Genomic DNA, 23,285 nt, shown 5'->3' with positions numbered 1-23,285 from the left:
TTTTTAATCCCTTATCTCGCCTCCCTCCTTTAACAATACCTGATGTCTGTTGTTCCTGTCCTTGTGCCCATATGTGTCCAGTGTTTAGTGCCCACTTATGAGTGAGAACATGTGGCATTCAGTTTTTTGTTGCTGTATTAATTCATTTAGAATTGCATCCAAGTTCTGCAAATGATTTTGTTCTTTTTTTATGACTGCATAGTATTCCATTGTGTAAATTGTACTGCATTTTCTTTATCTAGTCTACCTTCGATAAGCACCTGGGTTGGTTTCATGTTTTTGCTATTGTGAATAGAGCTGCAGTGAGCATGCGTGTACAGGTGTCTTTTTGATAGAACGATTTGTGTTCCTTTGGGTATGTTCCCAGAAGTGGGATTGCTGGGTCAAATGGTAGCTCTATTTTTAGTCCTTTTAGAAGTCTCCAAAGTGCTTTCCACAGAGGTTTAACTAGCTTACTTTCCCACCAACAGTGTTTAAGCATTCCCCTTTCTCCACAGCCTTGCCAACACCTGTTGTTTTTTGACATTTTAATAATTGACTCAGCATTTCTCAAACTATGTTTCATGAGATATTAAAATGTGTATGGTGAAGAAAGGAATCCTGAAGTCCAATACCTTTAGGAAATGCCTAGTTAAAATTAAAGGACTTTCTTAGTAGGAATTTCTCAGAACTGTTCATCTCAGCATTATGAACTCCAGGTGGGGAGTATTTTATGCAGCATTTTTCCAAATTGATTTGATCCCGAATTTTTTAGGGCATATACTCTAGGACTGTGTGATGTGATGAAGAACAAGTTTTGTTGCTGTTTTGGGGGTTTGTGAGTTGTTGGGTTTTTTTGTTTGTTTTTATATGTAACAAAATTTATAATTTTCACCATTTTTAGGTGTACAATTAGGTGACATAAGCACATTTGCAATGTGGTACAATTATCATCACTATCTATTATTTGTCTTAGTTCTTTCAGGCTGCTATAACAAAATACTACAGACTGAGTAGCTTATCAATAACAAAACTGTATTTCTCACCATTTTGGAGACTGAGAAGTTCAAGATCAAGGTGCTGGCACATTCAGTGAGGTGAATTCTGGTGAGGGTCCATTCCCTGGTTCACAGATGAGCACCTTCTTGTGGTATCCTCACATGGTAGAGGAGGAAACTGTCTCTGGGGTCTCTTTTGTAAGGGCACTAATTCCCTTTATGAGAGGCCCACCCTCAAGAGTTCATCATCTCCTAAAGACCTCACCTCCAAACACCATCACACTGGGGACTGGGTTTCAACATGTGAGTCGAGGAGGAAGGGGGCACAAACATTCAGCCTATAGCTCCCAGTGGCACCCCCAGAATGTTAGGTCAGGTCTGCTGGGGTATGTGGGTGTCTGGTGTGTGATCTGATGCTGCCATAAAGATGTAAAGAATTACACAGTTAGATTAGCAAATATAGTTTATTGGGCGGGCTCGGTGGCTCAGCCTATAATCCCAGCAATCTGGGAGGCCAAGGCAAGTGAATTGCCTGAGTCCGTGGGTTCGAGGCCAACCTGGACCACTTGGCGAGACCTCTTCTCTGCAGTAAATCAGAATATTAGCCAGGCGTGATAATGCATGTCTGTAGTTCTGGCTACTTGGAAGACTGAGGCAGAAGGATCGCCAGAGCCCAGCAAGTCGATGCTGGGGTGGTCATGAGAGTGCCACTGCACTCCAGCCTGGGCAACAGAGTGAGACTCCAACTCAAAAATAAAACATAAAAAGAAAATATATTTTATTTAGAAAGTAAATTAGAGAGAGAGAAAATGGAGATTCACCTCCCCAAGGTAGGGAAGGGGCCAAAGCCTAAGAAAACATGGCCTGTCCTCAGCTCAAAGAACACATGGCCACACCATAGTTTGGCAAGGCAATGACAAAATGAATAGTCATGGTTGAGTCCTTTTAATCATTTCCCTTGGATGGGGGAAGGTCATTAAGGTGACTGGGTGGTGGTGTGCTCCACGTAATTATGAAGGGACAGGTACTGACATCAGGTGATGGACAGCAGGCAGATGGGTGGGTTAGTCACATGATTGCTGCCATGTGTCACATAGGTCACAAAGGGCTGATTAGGTAACTTGGGAATTTGGGCCCAGAGGGGTTTTTCCTGCAAGAGACCTGTCTGACATTTGCAATCCATAAACTCCAAATGAGGCTCAGTCCTTGTCTTGCCTCTGATGGAGATTTGCCGAGGGGGTAGGGCAGGCTGCCAGCTTGGCCTGCAGTAGAATGTCTGAACGCTTCCTAAAACCTGCCTATTGGAAATTTATCTTATCTATGTCTAACCTGTGCTAGATTCAAAGCGTGTCAGGGATAAAGTCTAAGCAAAAATGGTTATGCTGAGGCAAAAAGACCATGCTAAACTAAGTTTATTCTAGGTTTTTATAGTTACCTCCTTTTGGCCCCATTTTCAGAACTTTTTCCATCATCACAATCTAAAACTCTGTACTCTTTAAATAATAACTCTCCATCATCCCTACCCTCAGACCCTCATAAGGTACCTCGTATATATGTGGAATCCTTTTTTGTCTGGCTTATTTCTTAGCATTATATCTTCAAGGTTTATTCATGTTGTAGCACGTATCAGACGGTTATTTCTTTCTAAGGCTACATAAAATATTCCATTGTGTGTGTGTGTGGGTGTGTGTGTGTGTGTGTGTGTGTGTGTGTGTGTGTCACATTTTGCTTATACATTTATCTGCTGATGGACGTTTGAGTTGTTTCCACATTTTGGCTATTGTGAATATGAACATGGGTGTACCGGTGTTTGAGTCCCTGCTCTCAATTCTTTTAGGTATAAACTTAAAAGTGGAATTGCTGGATCATATTGTAATTCTATGTTTAACTTTATAAGGACCTACTGAACTGTTTTCCATACCAGTTATACCATTTTATATTCCTACCAGCAAGACACAATGGTTCCAAATTTTCCACATTCTTGTCAACACTTGTTATTTTCTTTTTCTTTTTCTTTTCTTTTCTTTTTTTTTTTTGAGTTGGAGTCTCACTCTGTCGCCCAGGCTGGAGTGCAGTAGCATGCTCACAGCCACCCCAGCGTCTACCTTCTGGGCTCAGGCAATCCTTCCACTTCAGCCTTCCAAGTAGCTGGAACTACAGGCGTGCACTACCATGCCAGGCTAATTTTTTGATTTATTGTAGAGATGAGGTCTTGTCAAGTCATCCAGGCTGGCCCTGAACCCGTGGACTCAGGGAATTCTCTCACTTCAGCCTCCCAAAGTGCTGAGATTACAGGTTTGAGCCACTGCGTCCGACCTTCTTTTCTTTTTTATAATGGCCGTTCCAATGAATGTGAAGTGGTACCTTCTTCTGTTTGCTTGCATTTTGTTTCTGTTGCTTAACTTGGCATCCAACTTAGACTGAGGTATGATTCTACTGCCATTAATTACATAGTTCAGCACAACATGTGACTCAACCTCATTGGAAAAACATCCCATAAGCTATATTCCCTGCTGAATGAAATGGCTCCATTGATCACACTCTTGGATGTGATTAGAATGCCAAATTGTTTGAAAGGTCTTAAATGCATATTTTCAATTCTGTGTTTAATTCATCATGGACCAATACCAAACCCATAGCAGTCCATAGACCACAGGTTATCACTGCTCTCAGTCATCTTTTACGTGTCAAATATATGCGTATTGTTTAATGGGGTATGTTAGATGATTCGAGCAGTTTTATTCTAACGTAAGTGAGGGCTGTTTTTTATTCAATTCCCAAAATGCAATTAGTGAAGTATGTAGGAAAACAATCTGGCAGTTTAACATAATAATACTCATGTTGAGATTTAGGCTTAGTTTAAGTAGTCTGGGGAATAGTGTAGTCACATTTGGGAGGGATAGATTACTTGGAATCCAGACAGTTTTCCTGATAGACTGGATTCCAGGTCTCCTGAGGTAGCACCTTGGTATTGACCCTCATGAGCTTGAATGTCAAGTCCTTGAGAGGCGATGCTGCTGCTCCATGGGTGGTCATGAGTCTGGAATCCAGAAAGAGATACAATCAATGGACTGAAGCCCGTGGAATCTTGGGGTTCATTCTATTTCCCTACCTGTCCTAGGAGAGAGAAGAATTAGGCTCCAACTGCTGCATTGACAAGGAAGTCATTTGCAAAAACTTCCAAGTAGGGTTAATTGAACAGCGAATGCTTACTTCATTTTGTAGTTGGTCTTCTTTGACATTAGAACTGTTAACTTCAGGATACTGAGACAGCATTACAGCTTAGCTCATAGACTTTTTCACAAGAATAAAGCAAAACCAAATTTGCTCAGTTATTTGTAGTATGCCAAAAATAGTAGCAGTAATTCAGCATTCTATTCTAAAACTTTAAAAGGAAAATCCACACATGATTCATGTTGGAGGGTGCGGCCATTATTGACAGTTTTGTCTGTCATTATCCTTCTTTGGAAAATTATCCTCCCCTACCATTGATTGAAAGGAAACATGGTCTCTTCTACCCTATCTTATTAACCACTGTGGGAGGGAACTTGACCGTAGGCAGGCCAATATGGCTCTTTTCCTGGGATTTTTTTCCAAACTGCAAGTGAGAGAGACAGTCAGTCGTCCCAGGGAATAAAAACCTTCATATGCGAATTTGGGAACTCAGGGATCCATGTGGAAGGAACTTGTGTGCCATTAAACCCACATGCAGAGTGGGGCAGACAAGAGACAAACTGAGTCCAGGCCCCCAGTTCACAAGGTCCTGATTTCCAGCTGTTTCAAAAGGTCAGCTGCCTCCCCACCCACCCTGTAGCTAGATTGTTCTGGACGGTGTAATCCAATACATGCCTATTTCCGTCTGGACTTCTCTCATTAGCAAATAAGAGTCCTGACTTTTATGATAACCCCTTCCTTCTCAAAGCACTTAACATATTGCCTTTAAGATGGTAAGTATGCAAGAAATAGCTTTGAGTACATTTAAAAAATTAAACTGAAGTTAACAGAGCCTAAGCCCCAATGAATCTTCATTCTAACAGATTCACATTTTCCTCCTGTTTGAAAAAATATTGACAGATTATTTAGAAGTACCTTAAAACAGTCAACTCTCTCTCTCTCTCTCTCTCTCTCTCTCTCTCTCTATATATATATATATATATATATATATATGTATGTATATATATATAAAGCAGTTTTTAGATACAGAACTTGGGTTTGGTAAAATGAAGGGAGTAAACTCTCAGGGGCCAATGGCATCTGTGAGAGAGGAGATGGTAGAGGCATGGCAGAGAGATTGAAGCAGGCAGAGAAGGCTGGCAGAGAAGGCTCATATAGTCTTCTCCAAGGACTGGAAGAGGAGCTGACTGGGGGTGTCTCTGAGGATTCCCGAGTGGATCCAGGAGAAAGCTCGTCTCATAAATGTGTAGCAGCCCTAGACCCAGTAATAGCACTATGACTTCCAGAAGTACCAGGAGTCGAATGTCAGATATTTAGGTGATCAATAAATTATATTCCTTTTTCTTTCCCTCCCCCTGAGACATAAACACGGGAGTCAGATCGACATCCAAATGCCAGCTTTACTTCTCATGGAACAAATCGGAGGACATGGGTTTAGAGCTGCAGCCACGTGGGTTCACTAATCCTCCTGAATTAAACAAACGTATCCATCTATTCACGGCATAGCTGTACAACCACAGGCCTCCCCCACAGAGAGAGGCCCTTTCCCACAGGGCAGAGACTGACAAGCTACGTGTGTCCCACAGGCTGTCTCCCATGGAGAGGAGGCCCAGAACTGGCCAAGCTGAGCCAACTGAAGGGATGCAGAGTGAGGGGCCAGGAGCATCACCCTAGCTGGTCCTTCCGCATAGACAGACACACGGCTGATCCCTCTTCCAGCAGAGATAAGACACAGTTGGGTTAACTGCCAAGGCTCATTTTCCCAGGCTAACTGTTCCACCAGTATCATTTCCTTGCTCCCTCATGGAATGACAAAGACGTGGGAGTGTTGAAGCTATGGGCACTGGTCTGGCCTGGATCATGACAGGAAATGAGACAACAGAGGAAGAGGGATATGGACTGGGAGATGGAAGAGCAGGTGTTCCAGGAGAGAAGGCGTAAGGAGCAAGGAGCCAGAAGCAGAGGGGCTAAGGCCGAAGGGTGGGCATGTTTACTTATCATGCACCAAGTATTGTTCTAGGTAATATCTAGGTTAAAAAAGAGAGCAAGAGGGCAGTGCAGAGGCCCTGGCAGGAACTTACCTGGCATGCCTGAGAACAAGCAAGTAGTCATGCCTGGCCGGAGCCACGCCAGGGACTGGGAGAGCCATGGGGATGTGATCTGAGAGGCCGTGGGCAGCTGATCCCATAGGGCTCGTAAGGCCATTGTAAGGACTAGGGCTTTTAGGAGAGGAAACTGAGGCTAAGAAGGGTTATGTTGTTCAGCCATATAGAGGCAGAGCTGGGGTCCTGAATATGATGTCGCAGCATTTGGCACTGGGCACATGGCACTGGAAACGTGTGTCACCTGGCTTCCTGGGCATTGTCTTCCCTGGTTCTTCTGCTTGCTTTGGCTTCTCTTCAGACACACGAAAGTCATCCTCCCCTAACCATCCTTTAAATGTTGTTGTCCTGGATGGTTCTGTGTTAGCCTCTCTTGTGCTCTGTTTGAACTCTCCTGGAAAATAGCCCACATTCCCTCTGCCTCTTCTACATGCATGTGCTTGTGACTCCCGGGACCTCACTTCTCAACTCCAGACCCAAACATATGAGGTCCAGCAATTAGGTTTGTGAACCATTCTAGAAAAAGTGCTACATATCTCATTGCTGAATATCTCTATGATCACCTTTGAAGCTCTCCCCTTGGGATGCTCGGCACCAGCGTCAGCATCTAGTCCACCCGTCAATGCAGTTTTGGAACTCTTTTTCTGGAATGGCCATCAGAGCTGTCATTATTTGTTGAGGTCTGACAATTAAGTTCTCAAACTTACCACGTGTCCTTACATTGGCAGCACTGTACAAATAACTGTATTGGAACACCCTCCCTACTCACCTGATCTGGCCCCCAATGACTTTTTTCTTTACCTGATGATAAAGGAACTATTGAAAGGGAGACATTTGATGACATTCAGGACATCAAGGATAATACGATGGCAGCGCTGATGGTCATTCCAGAAAAAGAGTTCCAAAATTGATTTGACAGGTGGACTAGGCACTGGCATTGGTGCATAGTTTCCCAAGGGGAGTACTTCAAAGGTGATATTCAGCAATGAGGTATGTAGCCCTTTTTCTAGGATGATTTCATGAACTTAGTTATCGAGACTTGTAAGTGCCCATGAGCTGTGACTGACAAATACAGAATGCTCGCAATTTAATTGACTTCCCTTTCTATAAACGCTTTTCCTCCTGTTCCTTCCTCTCCTCTTTCACCCATTCCTTAGGCTGCTCTCAGTGGCGAAAAACCTTAACATTACCTGAATCCCCTCCTTCCCCTTGTCCTCTCCTCCTAAATCCTCTCGGTGGCCAGGCCAAAGAAAGGTGCTTGCATTCTCCCACATTGGGTGGGCCCTTCCTGAGACCTTGTCATAGCCTCTTACAAGGATCCCATCCTCCACTTGGAAGGCTGAGGAGAAAGGATTGCCGGAACCCAGCAGGCGAGGCTGCGGTGGCCGGGAGCGGCCACTGCACTCCAGTCTAGGTGACAGACAGACTCCAACTCAAAAAAAAAAAAAAAAAAAAAAGAATCCCATCCTCGTTCAGTGTTCTCTCCCACAGACCAGACAGACCTGACCCTCCTTCCCATTCTCCTGAACTGGCCTTGTTTCCCCACTGCCTAGTGAACAGTCCAGATCTTTAGCAGGGAACACACAGCCATCCCCAGTCTTACCTTTCGGAGCTCTCTTTCCCTCCCAACCTCCCCTTCTCTCTCTCTAACCTACCTTGCTTCTGCTTATTTCCCTTCCATAACATTTTTACTTATGCTTCAAGCAGCCACCCAGTCACCACCTTCTGGGTCAAACGTCCCCAGGATTCCCCTCGGGCAGAATGAGTTGCTCAGTCCTCTCAGTGGCAGAGCTGGTATCCTCATTAAGTGCTCCTGGCAAGTAAAAAGGCATTGCAAGTCTGGCGAGTACTGATTGCTGTTGGACGTCAGCCAGTCTGGAGTTTGGCTGTTACCCACACAGGCTGGGGCAGCAACTGTGAACACACGGCAGGTACAGGAAATCCCCAGATTCTAGTAATTGCAGGGTAAGTTCCTGGAGATATTTTGGTAATGTATTCCTTAAGTTCTGAGTTTCTTAATTGCATTTCTGTTCAAGGGAGTTTGCTTCTAATATAGAAAACTGAACCGAAACCATGTTTTAAAAAAAAAAGTCTTAAAGGTAGAATAGAAAATTACATGAATGTTAGTTATTGATTTGTTAACAAGATCTGGGTCTTCAATGAGATACTTGCAGATCTTTATTAAGATTTTTAAAGCAAATATTTATTCTAGAAAATTGTTAAATGATAAATATCCCAGAGGTACTCCCAACTTACATTTTGATATTTTCCATCTAGTCTTTTAACTTATAAAACTTTATGGAAGCTTTATATACTGGGGGTGCAAAAAATGTATGCACATTTTAAGAGATGCTATCTATGTATTACTTTTAGTTTCCCATAATCGGAAGTGTCTGGATGCTGATGGTAACTACTTTGAGCACTTCTTCTAAGTGTAGAAGTCAAACATGAATTGTACTCATCTATAATTTTAATATAGTTTTTTCTTTCTTAAAATGGATATACATTTTTGGTGTGCTCTCTTTACACACACACACACAAACACACACGCACACACACACCCCACACACATTCATAGAGGGTGCCAAAAAAGCATACACATTTTAAGAAAGAAAAAACTTTATTAAAATTAAAATACTCAATATATACCAATAAGAAAAGATGAATTCAAGTCACAGCTGACTTCTGCAATTACAAGAGGTGTTTAGAGTGGTTACCATCACTGTCCAAACACTTCTGATGATGGTGACCCCTGCAGGACTTGCTGTACAAAGCCACCCGGATCTTGCCTTGTCTCAAACTTATCACGAATATGTGCAGTTGTTCGACGTGACAGAAGTTCTGTTGAGTTCTCACGCCTCCATTGTCGTTGTCCTTCCACAATGTTCCAAATTTCAAATACCAGTTGTGCTCCTCAAATGACAACCATGCTTCCACCATTTTCTTTGACCATCCTGCCTGTCACATGGTGATGCTAGCATTCATTTGATGAATGCCATCTTTTAAGCAAAGGTCCTACTATACATTGCTACAGTCATTCAATTCAACTTCAAAAAGTCATACATAGATAAACTCGCTTAAAATGTGCATACATTTTTTTGGCACCCCAGGATATTGCATTTTAAACACCTGGCAGTAGAGGTGTCTGAATTCATCTGAAACCCTCCATTTTCTGTGAACCCAAATCCACTACCATGTTGATCTTTCCCCATTGGTGTAAGAGAACAAAAACCAGAGAGATTGGGCACAGAAAGAAGTCTCTCACTCCCCATCTGGTTTCCATAGAGAAGCACCAAATCATAGGGGCCTGTCCCAGAGTCAGAGGGCTGCTAGTTCTCTGCAATGGATCCAGAGAAGAGAGATACCCTTTTGCAGATGGAAATGACAACTGGAGGAAGGGACAAGGTGGCACACTGGTTCTTGCCTTCTGGAGGAAAGAGGGAGAGAGGCCTGGATGAGGAGGCTATGCTGGGATGTCTCAGGGGCTACTCTGGAATGAAGTCCCAACTCACCTTTCCTCCTGTCCCTGAACCTCCCTCCATAAGCACCGCCATGGCAAAGGAAATTTCTGTGGTCCAAAGCTGCTGGGATTCTTGATCCGACTGCAGCAAGAGGAGATGAGCCTTGCATTTCTGAATACATTTTCCCACTGAAATGTTCTGCTCACCTTTTAGGTTCTATAACGTAATTAGTACTCTCTTTCATATACACTTGGGATTAAGGAGGTGTTTCTGGTCTGGACTGGGAACCTCCATGCAAGGATTTTTTCTGTGGGATAATCACAAGCAGCTGCGTTATAAATGAACTTTTGGTACAGACCCTGCTCCTACGTTTGAGGCTGTCTGTATAAAAGTACCAAGTTTGCAGTTAATAACAGGTCAGTCATGGTGGCTCACTCCTGTAATCCCAGCACTTTGGGAAGCTGAGACTGGAGGATTGCCTGAGCCCAGGATTTCGAGACCAACTTAAGCAACAAAAAAGTCTCAACAACAACAAAAAATAATAGAAACATTAGCTAGCCTTGATAGTGCATGCCTTTAGTCCCTACTACTTGGAAGGTTAAGGCAGGAGGATTGCCTGAGCCCAACGGATTGAGGCTGCCATGAACTGTGATTGTGCTACTGCCCTCCAGCCTAGGCAACAGAGCGAGACTCTGACTCAAAAACAAAAAAATACATAACAGTTAAATAACAATAGCAGCAACTACCTTTTTTTTTTCTTTCTACCATCTTCCATGGAACGGGCAAGGGCTGCATGGGCACAGGGTGCCTGTTTTCATTAGATGGACACACTTTTCTCCATCATTCCTCCTGAGTGGACAAGAATGCCATCATAATAACTTCATATAATGAGTGTCTAGAAGGTGCCAGACTCTGGGCTGCATCCTTAGTGTATATTTTCTGTAATTCTGACATCTCTACCAGATTGATAGCATCCCCCACCTTACCAATTAGAAATCCGAGGATAGGAAAAGACACATATGAGTAGCTGATAAGCAACTGAAGTTGGGACTCTTACTGGAAAAGCTACCATGCTGTGATCCTTGATATATCTTCCCTTCTCTCATTTCCATTTTCTGATGTCAGACCTCTGCTCACGTATATCTTGAACAAATCCAGGTGTTTGATGGGTTATAAAGGTTAAGGAATTTTGTTTTATTCAGTAAGTACCTAGAAGAGTCCCTAGCACATTGTATTAAATGTATGTAAATATTTAGTGAGCACTTATTACATGTAGGGCCTCTGCTACACTCTAGGGGTAGAGACCGGCTTGGGGGATTTGGCCATTCCCTCATCTTGCCTTTGGAGTGAGAAGGGAAAGGAGAAGGTGCCAGGTGCCAAGACTTCTTCAGAGTCAGAGGTTCTGGGTGGGCGACAGGCTCACGTCCCAACCATGGCCCCTGGGGAAGGTTCTCCTACCTAGGTCAGGTCCACAAATTAATGAAATGGGAAACTATTGGGCCGTGAACAAGGGGGAGGGTTTAATGTATAGGAGTTACATAAACAGTGATATAAATCCATATACTAATATTAGCCTGGTACAAAATGGACTCTTTTAGGGACTTTATATTATGTTTCTCTGTTGAACTGAAGCTCATGTTACAGTACTTTCCAGTTAGCCAGAAAAGGTAACTTTCTATTAGGAGCACGTGAGCATTTATTACAGTGACATTTTGCTGGTTGTCTCAGAGGGCACAACCGTTTTTCCTTAAGTTTTGTGAAGTTGATTCTGCCACTGAAGTCACAACCCTACCTGGTTGAGTATATTTTTATAAATATAAGAACCTTTCCATTTTTTTTTTTTAATTTTTAAAATTTAAGAATGACTGTTTTGGGGAAAATTTTCAAATGTACAGAAAAGTTGAAAAAATGATATGTCAAATAATTGAGTGCCTTCACCTAGAACAGAGTCAGCTGACTCCAGCCTGTTTACCAAATTGAACCCGAGATCTGCTTTTGTAAGTAAAGTTTATTGGAATACAGACATGTACACTCATTTACACCAGATCTGATTTCAACAACAGTGTTGAGTTCTTTTAACAAAGAAAGGCCTAAAATATTTCCTATCTGACCCTTTGCAGAGAAGTTAACTGATCTGTGACCTAGATTCATCACTTGTTAATATTTTGCCATATTTGCCTTATCTCTCTGTCCACAGATATATTCACAATCTCCCTCCTCTCCCCCCACCATTAGCAAATATGTGTATACATACACTTTTTCTGGAACCATCTGAAAGTTACATTACCAACATTATGATAAATCACACCTAAATAATTCCTATGTATGCTTAAAAATAGACATTTTCTTATATGAACGAAATATCATCATCCCACCTAAGAAAATTAACATTCACTCAACGATATACAGTTTGTATTTAAATTTGACTTTTACAAGCATACTTATTTTTTTCTTTGTGGATCTAGGATCCGATCAAAGGTCATACGTTGCATTTGATCATGATATTTCTTTGATCGCTGATTTTCATTTTTTTCATGACATTGATTCTTTTTGAATAATTCTTTAAAACTTTCTCATAATGGTTCCTGAGACTTCATGGGTTTGTCGGCTCTATGTTAGTAAAAGCTAAATATAATAGCCATTGTAGTAAAGCCATGGCTCCCACTTCTTCTCCCTTAAGATTGAGACACACTGCTTGAAATTACACTAAGATGTGGGTTTTACTTGAAATTGCAAATGTGGAAAAATCCTGGTGTGAAGAGCAAGGCAAATGAGAATTCGCAGGATGCATTTTATGTAATTAAAGGCACAGTCCTTCTCGTTTGCTCCGGTGGTTGCCCTTGTCAGCTCTTGGCCGGGTAGCTCTTCCTTCTGGCTTTTCTCCTGCCTGGGGCCTGGCTCCCTTCCAGCATCATTAGGTTGTAGCAAAGAGCTGGAAACAGACCTGCAGTTATTTAAATCTTTCAGCCCAAATTGTTTGGACTGGCTGGCAACACAAAGCTTTTGTGTTTGCAGGCTGTGTGTCAAATATAGCATGGCACTTGAGGGTGGGTGTGTGCGTCTGGCATGTATATAGGAAGAGCACCTTCTTGAGAATCTGGGATGCCACAATCATGTACCTCTTGTGGGACCATGCTTGTCGCACGTCTTATCCTTTATTGTGGCCTCGGATGATTCCTAGAGAGCACCAGCACCCATCCTTTGCTTTCCTCTGGGCAGGAAACACTCAGAGCTTCCAGGTCAATCAAAAAAGACTCACATGGACATCTGTACTGGTCACTGTCTTTGGTTGGGAGTTGCCTCATTGAATAGTTTAAGCGTTTGTGTGCTGTTCCTGAAACGTAGAATTGCAAGTGAGGGACACACCCTTTTATGAATTTGGTGTCTTCGAGATCCTTCAAGGGCTAGAATTAGTGGTGCTTTTTTAGTCTTGGAGCCAAGTAATCAAAGAAGGTGCATGTATGTGTGTATTTGTGCTGGTGGGAGGCAGACAGGAAGGAGAAACCCACAGAGAAAAAGACAAGAAAAAAATTAAAATGGAAATTTCAGGAAGGTTGAATAAGAATAAGGTACCTGGAAACTTGGAAAAGGAATTGCCACTTTTCAGACTTAGATTTTTCACATCAGGAGAACCCCGATTGCCTTCTGCTGGTTGGAGTTAATTGGAGGCAGACTTAGCTGGGTGACGGCGTATGGTACATAACCTTCCATTGACAGTGCCTGCTGCTTGTGGTTGTTTTGAGAACAAAATATGCTTAAAACAGACCAGGAACATGGCAAATACTTGTTATATGTAAGCTACAAGTGTTTAGTTTATATTATAAAATGCTGAACATAATTCGCTATAATGGTCTTCTGATATCTGAATCCTTTACCAATCTTTAACCTACTTTCTTGACTTAAGAATAGTAAATAAAAACCTTTAAAACCTTTTTTAAAAAGAATTTATCAGTGAGCTTTGAGCCTCATATTGGCAAAATATTTTTTCCAGCTTTCAGCAGTACCATATCATATACTTTTTATCACAATATGTGTGCATAAAGATGCTAACAATCATAAATTAGGTGACTTTTATTCCTTCTACTTTTACCTCATTTTTATAACCAATCATTTACAAGTAAATGTATCAAATGAACACCCACACATGCTTGTCATGTTGCAACAGCTTCTTCCACTGGCAAAAAGAAAAGCAAAGTTGCAGAGAGAAGGGACTTTTGATTTTGCTACATCTGGGAAGGGATGTGTGGAGGTCTGAGTACTGGTAAAGACAAATTTTGTAAGACTAGGGGTTAGATCTGGAAGCAAGTAGGACCGACATGATTGGCAGAACTAAGTTCAGTGATACATGGATATGTTTGTGTGATAAAAGTAACTGCAGAAAAAAAAGAATTGAAAATGAACCCAAAACAATGTATATCAGAAAACTGAAATACTGGGACAAAATACCTTTTTAAGAAGGAAAGATGTTTTATTTAAATTTCATAACAGGATGATCAATGTACAAGTAGAAAATCTGGGTCCTTTAAAAAGGACTCAATGTCACCCCCCTTCTTCTTTCCTTGCTTCTTTTTTCTTTCTTTCCTCAGATAAAGTTAATCAGTGGAAATATATTGCTGAGAAAGTGGAAAACTGTAGCACTCAGTGGGTGGGAGGGAATTCCCAAATTTGATAATTTTAAAATGTGGAAAGTAACTGAAAGAGAGACTAGAGGGGGTGTGGGTGATTTCAGACTTGGTATGACCAGCTCATTGCCAGCCTACAAGAGGTCTTGGGAATGATGGCACCTCTTACCTGCTGAAAAAGACCAGGGTAGGCAGGTGCAATGGCTCACACCTGTAATCCCAGCATTACAGGAAGATTACAGGAAGATTGCTTGAACCCAGGAGTTTGAAACCAGCTTGGGTAACATAGTGAGACCCCACCTCTATAAAAATAAAAAATAAATAAATTTAAGGAAAAGACCAGGGCCAACACATTCTGGGATGAAGTCACCCTTAGTGGTGGGGGGAGTGAGATTGTAGCCTCCCTTCCGTGGCCTCCCTGCCAGGTTTCTTATCAATCCTTCCTTTGCACTGTCTTCCTCCTCCTGGGCTCCACCCCCAGCAGTCTCCTTCCACCACAGACCTGGGCTCTCACTTCTAGATACAGCCCTCCCTGTGACATCCTGCACTCTGCCTTCCACAGACTTCAAGGCTCTCCATGATCAGCTCCCACCTGCATAACCTCATCTTCCTTTGGCACCCACCCCAGATTTTATGCTTGGCTTTCTCATGTATACCATGTCGTTCGGCACCTCCATCCTTTGTGGGCTGTATGATTTGGGACAGTTTAATTATTCTGTGCCTTATATCTTTCACCTGTAAAAATCGCCCATAAGGTCGTACAGGAATCAAATGAGTTTATATATATAAAGTTCTCGGAAGAAACACATGGTGAATAATAAGGGCCAGAGAAAGGTTAGCTACTTGTTACTATTGTTCTTGTTGTTTTGAGTGTGGGTGTATTAATTTTTTTATTACTGCATTAAACTTGACCATAAACCTAGCATCTTAAAATAACACCCATTGTTGATCTCACATCTGTGTATCAGAAGTCTTAGCTCAGGATCTCAGGGGTTTGAAATCAAGGTACTAGTAGGGCTGAGAGCCTACCTGGGCATCCTGAGCTTCTTTTAAGCTCATGGGCTGTTAACAGAATTTCTCTCCTCGAACTCATGGCCAGCAGGAATTCAGACTTCACCTTCTTCTAAAAGCAACCCTGATTAAGTCAGGCTCAACCAGATAATCTTTCTGTTAACTCCAAGCCAAGTGGTTAGTGGTTAGTGACACAACCACAGAGTGATGTCCCATCATATTCACAACTTCCACTTGCACTGAAGGACAGAAAATTATACGAGGTATGCACCTCAGGGGACTGGATTCTTGGGAGTGAACTTAGAATCCTACCTACACACTGGGTAACTGGGAAATATTATCTTTTCTGTTCACTTTGTTGAATTGCACTTGGGTGAACAGATGATCCAGCAATCACCACTAGTATTTCAGATTGTTGTGTATCTTTCTTACAGCATTCAGAAGATGGATTCCCATCCCTGGCTCCTGGAGCCAACATTCCCTGTCCCATCGTTTTTCAGTAACCGATGGGGTCAGTTAACACCTCCAGAGTATTTTAGGAAGAGCACAATGAGAGGCTTATAACCGATAAAACTCTTAGCTAATATGTTGGAGTTCCAAGAGGATACCCCGCAATTTGCAATCCCTTTCATAACCATGTGTGCTCACAACAGATGAAGACCAGAACCCTCCTTAATTGTCAATGGTGCCTGCCAGTTCAAAGTGATCAGTACCTGCTGGAGAAAATTTCATTTTGAGAATAGTCTTTTATATTACTTTCAAAAGCTTTTTCCTGCCCCCTTTTTTCTCCTCTCATTAAGTCTAGATTTTTTTTTACTTAATTCAATTTATAGTCCACAAAATGTTATCATCAGTTAAAACCCATAAAGGATGTAAAATACAAAAAGGAAATATTCTAGAAGAATATTTTAACAAGAAAATTAACAAGAAAAACTTTCTGAAGATGAGAAAACCTCTTGGAAAGTAAAACTTATTTTTAAAAACATATCAGTTTGGTAGAGCATGGTTATCCCAACATTTTGGGAGGCCAAGGCGAGAAGATTGCCTGAGCCAGGGGTTCAAGACCAGCCTGGGCAACTTGGCGAGACCTTGTCACTACAACAAATCAAACAAACAAACAAAAAAATTAACCAGGCGTGGTGACACATGCTTGTGGTTCCAGCTACTTAGAAATCTGAGGCAGAAGGATTGCCTGAGTCCAGCAGTTTAAGGCTGCAGTAGCCATGTGCGTGCTACACTCCAGCCTGGGCAACAGAAGGAGATTTTGAGTCAAAAAAAAAAAAAAAAAGTAAAAAACATTTCAGTTTGAACCAGATTCTAGGCAGCAAGCCATGGACAAAAGATTCTGGAGCTATAGAAATACCTATTTTTTGAGCACTATTCCCACAAACGATGCTCTGCTTTTCTTTTCAATTACATTTTACTTGCAGTTTTATATAAAAGTGTCAAACTAAATGGAAAAAAATGAATTTGGTATAATTGTGGGTTTGAAAGTTTGAAGTGTCTGTTTACTCTGGCATTTCCTAACAAAGTATTTTTTTTTTTAATGCAACAAGCCCTGACTTAGACCTGACCCTACCTTCCTTGATGACTGGCATCTCCATAGCAATTTGAACCATTAAGGCGAGGAGCTGGTTCATAAAGATAATCGAAGAAAATATAAACTTGGATTTCTTTTCTTCCTTCCAGGACAACATTATCTTATTCTTGAGAGGTTGTAAAGAGCTCGGCCTTAAAGAATCTCAACTTTTTGACCCGAGTGACCTCCAGGATACAGCCAACAGAGTAACAGTCAAGTAAGTAATGTGTGATTTAGGTTCAAGGGAACCTCTTTCATGGTTTGATTTGCAATTTTGTGATGATGCTGTAAGTTCTAAGAGACAGAGAATTGGCCGGGCTCGGTGGCTCAGCCTGTATCCTGCGTTTGGGAGGCCGAGGTGAGTGAATTGCCTGAGCCCGCAGGTTCGAGACCCATGTGGGCAACTTGGCGAAACCTCATCTCTACAATAAATCAAAAAAATTCAGCCGGGCTCGGTGGCTCAGCCTGCAATCCCATGCTTTGGGAGGCTGAGGTGAGTGGATTGCCTGAGCCCGCGGGTTCGAGACACGCCTGGGCAACTTGGTGAGACCTCATCTCTACAATAAATCAAAAAATTAGCTGGGCGTGGTAGCGCGTGCCTGTAGTTCCAGCTACTTGGAAGGCTGATGTGGAAGGATCGCCGGAGTCCAGCAGGTTGAGGCTGCAGCGGCCGGGAGCGGCCACTGCACTCCAGTCTGGGCGACAGAGTGAGACTTCAACTCAAAAAATAAAAAATCAAAAAATAAAATAAATTAACTGGGCATGGTAGCACATGCCTGTAAGTGCCAGCTACTTGGAAGGCTGAGGCAGAAGGATCGCCAGAGCCCAGCAGGTCGAGGCTGCGGTGGCTGGGAATGTGCCACTGCACTCTAGTCTGGGCAACAGAGTGAGACTCTGACTCAAAAAAAAAAAGAGAGAGACAGAGAATTGATTATTCCTAATAAAATAAAAATCAAGCTTCCAAAACAGCTCACATTGTGCCTTCCCTCTGTGTATAGTTTTCGCTCTGATCAAACACACTTCTTTCAAGTGCAAAAATCATGCATATAGAGTTAGAATTTTGAAGAGAAGGAGAAAAGTATTAAGTAAAGTTTAACAGAGAGGCAAGAGAGAAATAGCCCAGGATTTGTGTGTGTTGGACAAAAACCTTTTCTTGGCTCCAATTGGGCGTTTGAATAGACTCTTGGAAGACCACAAACTGGTAAACAGATCTGAACTCTGTTTGCTATGCAGGTATTAGATTATGGAGAAATCGCTTCTTCATTTACATTTGTAACTCTTTCCTCATATGTGTCAGTGATCAAGTTCTTTGAAGATGGATCATTGGCACTTAGACTGTATCTACTTAGTGATCCTTGTTTGGGGTCAAAGAATACTTGGAGCAGAATGTCACAGTAAAAGAAAAGGCAATGGATTTTGTGTAAAGAAATAGCTTGTGCCAGACATGGTGGCTCAGGCCTGTAAGCCCAGCACGTTGGGAGGCCGAGGCAATAGGATTACCTAAGCCCAGAGGTTCGAGACCAGCCCAGGCAAATTGGCAGGATCTTGTTTCTATAATAAATCAAAAAATTAGCCAGGATGGTGGCACCCATGTTTCCAGCTACTTAGAAGCCTGAGGCGGAAGGATAACCTGAGCCCATCAGGTCGAGGCTGTAGCGGCTGTGAGCATGCCACTGCACTAGAGCCTGAGAGACACAGTGAGATTCTGACTCCAAAAAAAAAAGGAAAAAGAAAAAAAGAGATAGCTTGTGACCAGGGTATGAGATGGCAGAGAAAACTTTCCTGCATTTTAGGAGTTTTCTAGACCCTACTGCTTTCATATGAAACATTTTCTACTTTAGACAAAACAATGTTTGACATGGATATGCCTTAGTAATAAGCCTACTTACATAAATAAGGACTGTAGACTATGTCTTTCCTTCTTTTGATTGTTTTTGGAGTCATGGAAGAACAGAAAAGGGAGAGAAGCCAAAATTCAGAGCTGTTAATTTTATACTATTTGCTGATGTTGATTTTTAAAAAAATAATGAGGAATAATAGGAAAAAAAGGAAACCACTGAATAAAATAAGGTTTGGGGCTTATATTGGATTTTATGATTCATGTCCAGAAATAAGGGAGAGTCGGCCATGATTTATGATCTAAAATTACTTCTCTGTTGTCAATGTGCCACTCTTTAATATTTCTTATGGAAAAATTTTAGTTAAGCGAAAAAATAACAGCATAAAATTAGGATATTTGAATATGGGAACAACTATAAACCTCATCTTAGTCATCACATGCTCCATTTATGACTGTACCTAAATCCATCCTCTATATATCACTGCTCATTTTAGGAAATTGTTTTAGGTTCTGCCTCATCTCACATTCATAGCTTCACCTGGGTGGCAAGTGACCAGAAACGATAATAAATGTGCAATGTTGTAGGTAATAATTAGTCACACACACACATTGCTTGGAGGGTGAAGGAAAGTTCACTTTGATAGTGTCTGCAGCTGCATTCCTTTTTTATTTTATTTTTTTAAGTTGGGGTCTCACTCTGTCTCCCAGGCTGGAGTGCAATGGCATGATCATGGCTTATAGCAGCCTTGACCTCCTAGGCTTAGGTGATCCTCCCTTCTCAGCCTCCCAAGTAGCTGAAAGTAGGTGAGTGCCTCCACACCCAGCTAATTATTTTATTTTTTTGTAGAGACAAGGTCTCGCTATGTTGCCCAGGTCTCAAACTCCTGGGCTCAAGCAATCCTCCCACCCTGGCCTCCCAAAGTGCTGGGATTACAGTCATGAGCTACCATGCCTGGCCAGGATTCTTTTTTTGTTGTTGTTTTTTAAAGTCATTTAAAATCAATATATTAGGGAAACCAGGAGAATTTTGGGATGGATTAGTTTTAGAAATTCGGAACACGTACACCTTGATGACTTTTCTACAAAAAACTGGGCATCAGGAAGTCGGGGGTCTGGCCTTGGGTCTGTTACTCCATAGATCTATGATTCTGGTTAAGTTCCTTGTTCCTTAGACCCTGTTCCTTCTTCTACAAAATGAAATTGGACAGAATGTTTTCGCAGGTATGGCTGTAGGAAAATCTTGCTCAGTGCAGAACTGGCAAGATGGGACAACCTATTTCTAAAGAAAGAGCCTATAATTCAAAGATACAGGAAGCAAGCTAAAGGGGAAAAAATCACTTAGGCAGGTGACACATGGACACAGTGCCTTCCTAATTACTGCACCACCTCCCTCTTTTCCTGTTCTTGTGAATTTTCCTTCTTCTTTCCTCTGTCTCCTTTTCTTCCCTCTGCCTTCCCTTCCTTCTTTATCCTGTCTTTCTATCTATCTCCCCTTCAGCATTTCTCCTCATTTTCTTCCTTTATGAGGTTTTTCTTCCCTTGAGCACTGTTAGTTTCTTTAGGCAATACTTTTCTATCCCATTCCCCTTTTCTATTCTGTTTCTCGTTGATTCATTCATTCATACAACAAACATTCGCTGGGCAGTTCCTATGTGGCAGATACTTTTCATCGCTAGAGAAAGGGAATGAGCAAGACAAGTCTTCTGCTCATGAGGAATTGACATTTCAGTGTCAAGAAATGAGGAGCAAATAAATAAAGAAGATAGTCACAGGAAGTAGAAAGTGCTGAGAAGAGAATAAAATAGAGAGATGTGAAAGATTGTGGCTCCTCTTGTGGTGGCCAAGGGTGACCTCTCTGAAGCGAGAGCACTTCAGCTGAGGGTGGAGGGCTGACACACAAATGGGAAATAAGAATTGGCCAGGTGAAGATCTCTGAGGGCATTTAGGGCAGAGGCTGGGAAAGAGGACCAAGCTTCACGTTTGAAAGAAAAAGTAACCAATGTGGTTGACGGGCAGTGAGTAGGGATGAAGGTAGAGCATAGGACGGTCCCCAAACTGGACAGGATATTGACTTGGAATCGTGATGGAGAAAAATTATTTCACTGTATGAGTATTTAGAAGAACATAAAGATTTGCATATTAAACATTATGCCCTGAATTTATTTATGGCACTTAGAAAGTTGTTTCCAGCCGGGCTCAGTGGCTCAGCCTGTAATCCCGCGCCTTTGGGAGGCTGAGGTGAGTGGATTGCCTGAGTCCGCGGGTTCGAGACACGCCTGGACAACTTGGCGAGACCTCATCTCTACAATAAATCAAAAAATCAGCCGGGCGTGGTAGCACATACCTGTAATTCCAGCTACTCGGAAGGCTGACGCGGAAGGATTGCTGGAGCCCAGGAGGCGAGGCTGTGGTGGCCGGAAGTGGCCACTGCACTCCAGTCTGGGTGACCGAGTGAGACTCCAACTCAAAAAAAAAAAAAAAGAAAAAGAAAGAAAGTTGTTTCCAGTTCTAGTGAGGAGTCGGGTAGGGAAAGAACTAAGGGCTTCGCAGCTTTTCAGGAAGTGACACTAGTTTAACTTGGCACTGTCCAGAGAGCATTTGGAAAATACGCAGATGTTGTTAACTAAAGTTGAGCTGCTGAATTTCACTGTTCTCCTCTTGGAGAGGTGAGCAAGGCAACAGCAGACATAGAAAGCACCCCATTGCAGCATGAATGGCGAAAGCAGCAAGGGTGGATGCAGGGTGCATCCGCACAGGATATCTGACGCTTTTCTGAAAATGTCTTTTTTTGGAGTTAGAATATCACTCTGTTGCCCAGGCTGGAGTGCAGTGGCATGATCACAGTTCGCCACAGCCTCGACCTCCTGGACTCAAGAGCTCCTTCTGCCTCAGCTTCCCAAGTAGCCGGGACTACAGGCTCACACCACCACACCCAGCTAATTTTTTGATGTTTTTGTAGAAATGAGGTCTCACTATGTTGCCCAGGCTGGTCTCAAACTCCTGGGCTTAAGCAATCCTCCCACCACAGCCTCCCAAAGTGCTGGGATTATAAGTGTGAGCCACTGCATCTGGCACTGAAATTGTCTTTTTAAAAATACTCCTGGCAGGAAAGGAGAAAAAAATACTCCTTAGTCCCATCCATGTTGCTGCAAAGGACATGATTTTATTTTTCTTTTTATGGCTGTGTAGTATTCCATGGTGTACATTGACTCAGAAATAGAAAAACAAGCCCCACATGCTCTCACTCATCTCGTATGTGGAAGCTAAATGGTCACAAAGATGAAAATAATACACTGGGGGATGCTAATAAGGGGGGAGGGGAAGGAGACTAAGGTTCAGAAACTCCCTATGGGGTACAATATTCACTATCTGGGGATTGTGTCACCTGAGAACCAACCCCCACCACAACACAATTTGTTCATGTAGCGAATATGCATGTGTACCCCCGAATCTAAAATAAAACAATTAATTTAAAAATACGCTTTAGTTTAACTTTCATTATAGGCCTTTTTCTTAACTTTTTTTTTTTTTTGAGTTGGAGTCTCACTCTGTCACTCAGGCTGGAATGCAGTGGCCGCTCCCTGCCACCGCAGCCTCGACCTGCTGGGCTCCGGCGATCCTTCCGCCTCAGCCTTTCAAGTAGCTGGAACTTCAGGTGAGCGCTACCACGCCAGGCTAATTTTTGATTTATTGTAGAGATGAGGTCTCGCCAAGTGGCCCAGGTGGGTCTCAAACCCGCGGGCTCAGGCAATCCATTCACCTTGGCCTCCCAAAGCGCTGGGATTACAGGCTGAGCCACCAAGCCCGGCCAACTTTTTTTTTTTGAGAAGTAACTTGAGTAGACAAAAAAAAAAAAAAGAGGAAAGCCAGTGAATGCTTACCGTGTGTGTAATTTAGTGAATTCTACCTGTAATGGATGCCAGACGACCTTGATGGGAATTGGAAACATAATCTGGAAAGCAGGCAGCTAGCATCATTCTGGGGAATCAAGGCAATTGAACAAAAATGCGGGAAGGCTTCATGGTGCTCCCGAGTGTCTGACCTGTGAAAATGTGGAAGCATTTTCTTTTTCTTTTTCTTTTTTTTTTTTTTTGAGTTGGAGTCTCACTCTGTCACCCAGACTGGAGTGCAGTGGCATGCTCCCGGCCACCGCAGCCTCAACCTGCTGGCCTCTGGGGATCCTTCCGCCTCAGCCTTCCAGGTAGCTGGAATTACAGGTTCACGCAACCACGCCCAGCTAATTTTTGATTTATTGTCGAGATGAGGTCTTGCCAAGTTGCCCAGGCGAGTCCCGCGAGTTCGGAAGCATTTTCACATAACTGACTATAATGTGGAAGTCATTCAACAAATATTTTGTGAGCTCCTACTATGTACCAAGCATAAATTTTTAGCACTAGATCACAATTTTAGTCAGTAAACTTTTATTCTCAGTGCAGAAAAAGTTTTATGTTCTCTATTCTTTTGTTTTGTTTTGTTTTGTTTGTTTTTTTGAGTTGGAGTCTCACTCTGTCGCCCAGAC

At 42.4% G+C, this 23,285-nt stretch overlaps 1 protein-coding gene across 2 annotated transcripts in view; it reads left to right on the top strand.

The window, feature by feature from the left end:
- Positions 1 to 23,285, top strand: part of LIMCH1 (LIM and calponin homology domains 1) — a 245,906-nt gene that overhangs the window by 108,275 nt on the left and 114,346 nt on the right. For both annotated transcript variants that reach the window (XM_021706459.1, XM_021706456.1), the window contains one exon: positions 17,037 to 17,143. The gene's annotated coding sequence lies outside the window, so the exon portion shown is untranslated. Of the gene's footprint in view, positions 1 to 17,036; positions 17,144 to 23,285 lie in introns of those variants that run through there.

The sequence above is a fragment of the Carlito syrichta genome, unplaced genomic scaffold, assembly GCF_000164805.1.
Source record: "Carlito syrichta isolate Samal-C Ts95f unplaced genomic scaffold, Tarsius_syrichta-2.0.1 Scaffold315593, whole genome shotgun sequence".
Classification (NCBI taxonomy): domain Eukaryota; kingdom Metazoa; phylum Chordata; class Mammalia; order Primates; family Tarsiidae; genus Carlito; species Carlito syrichta.
This window is presented reverse-complemented; position numbering and strand designations above follow the sequence as displayed.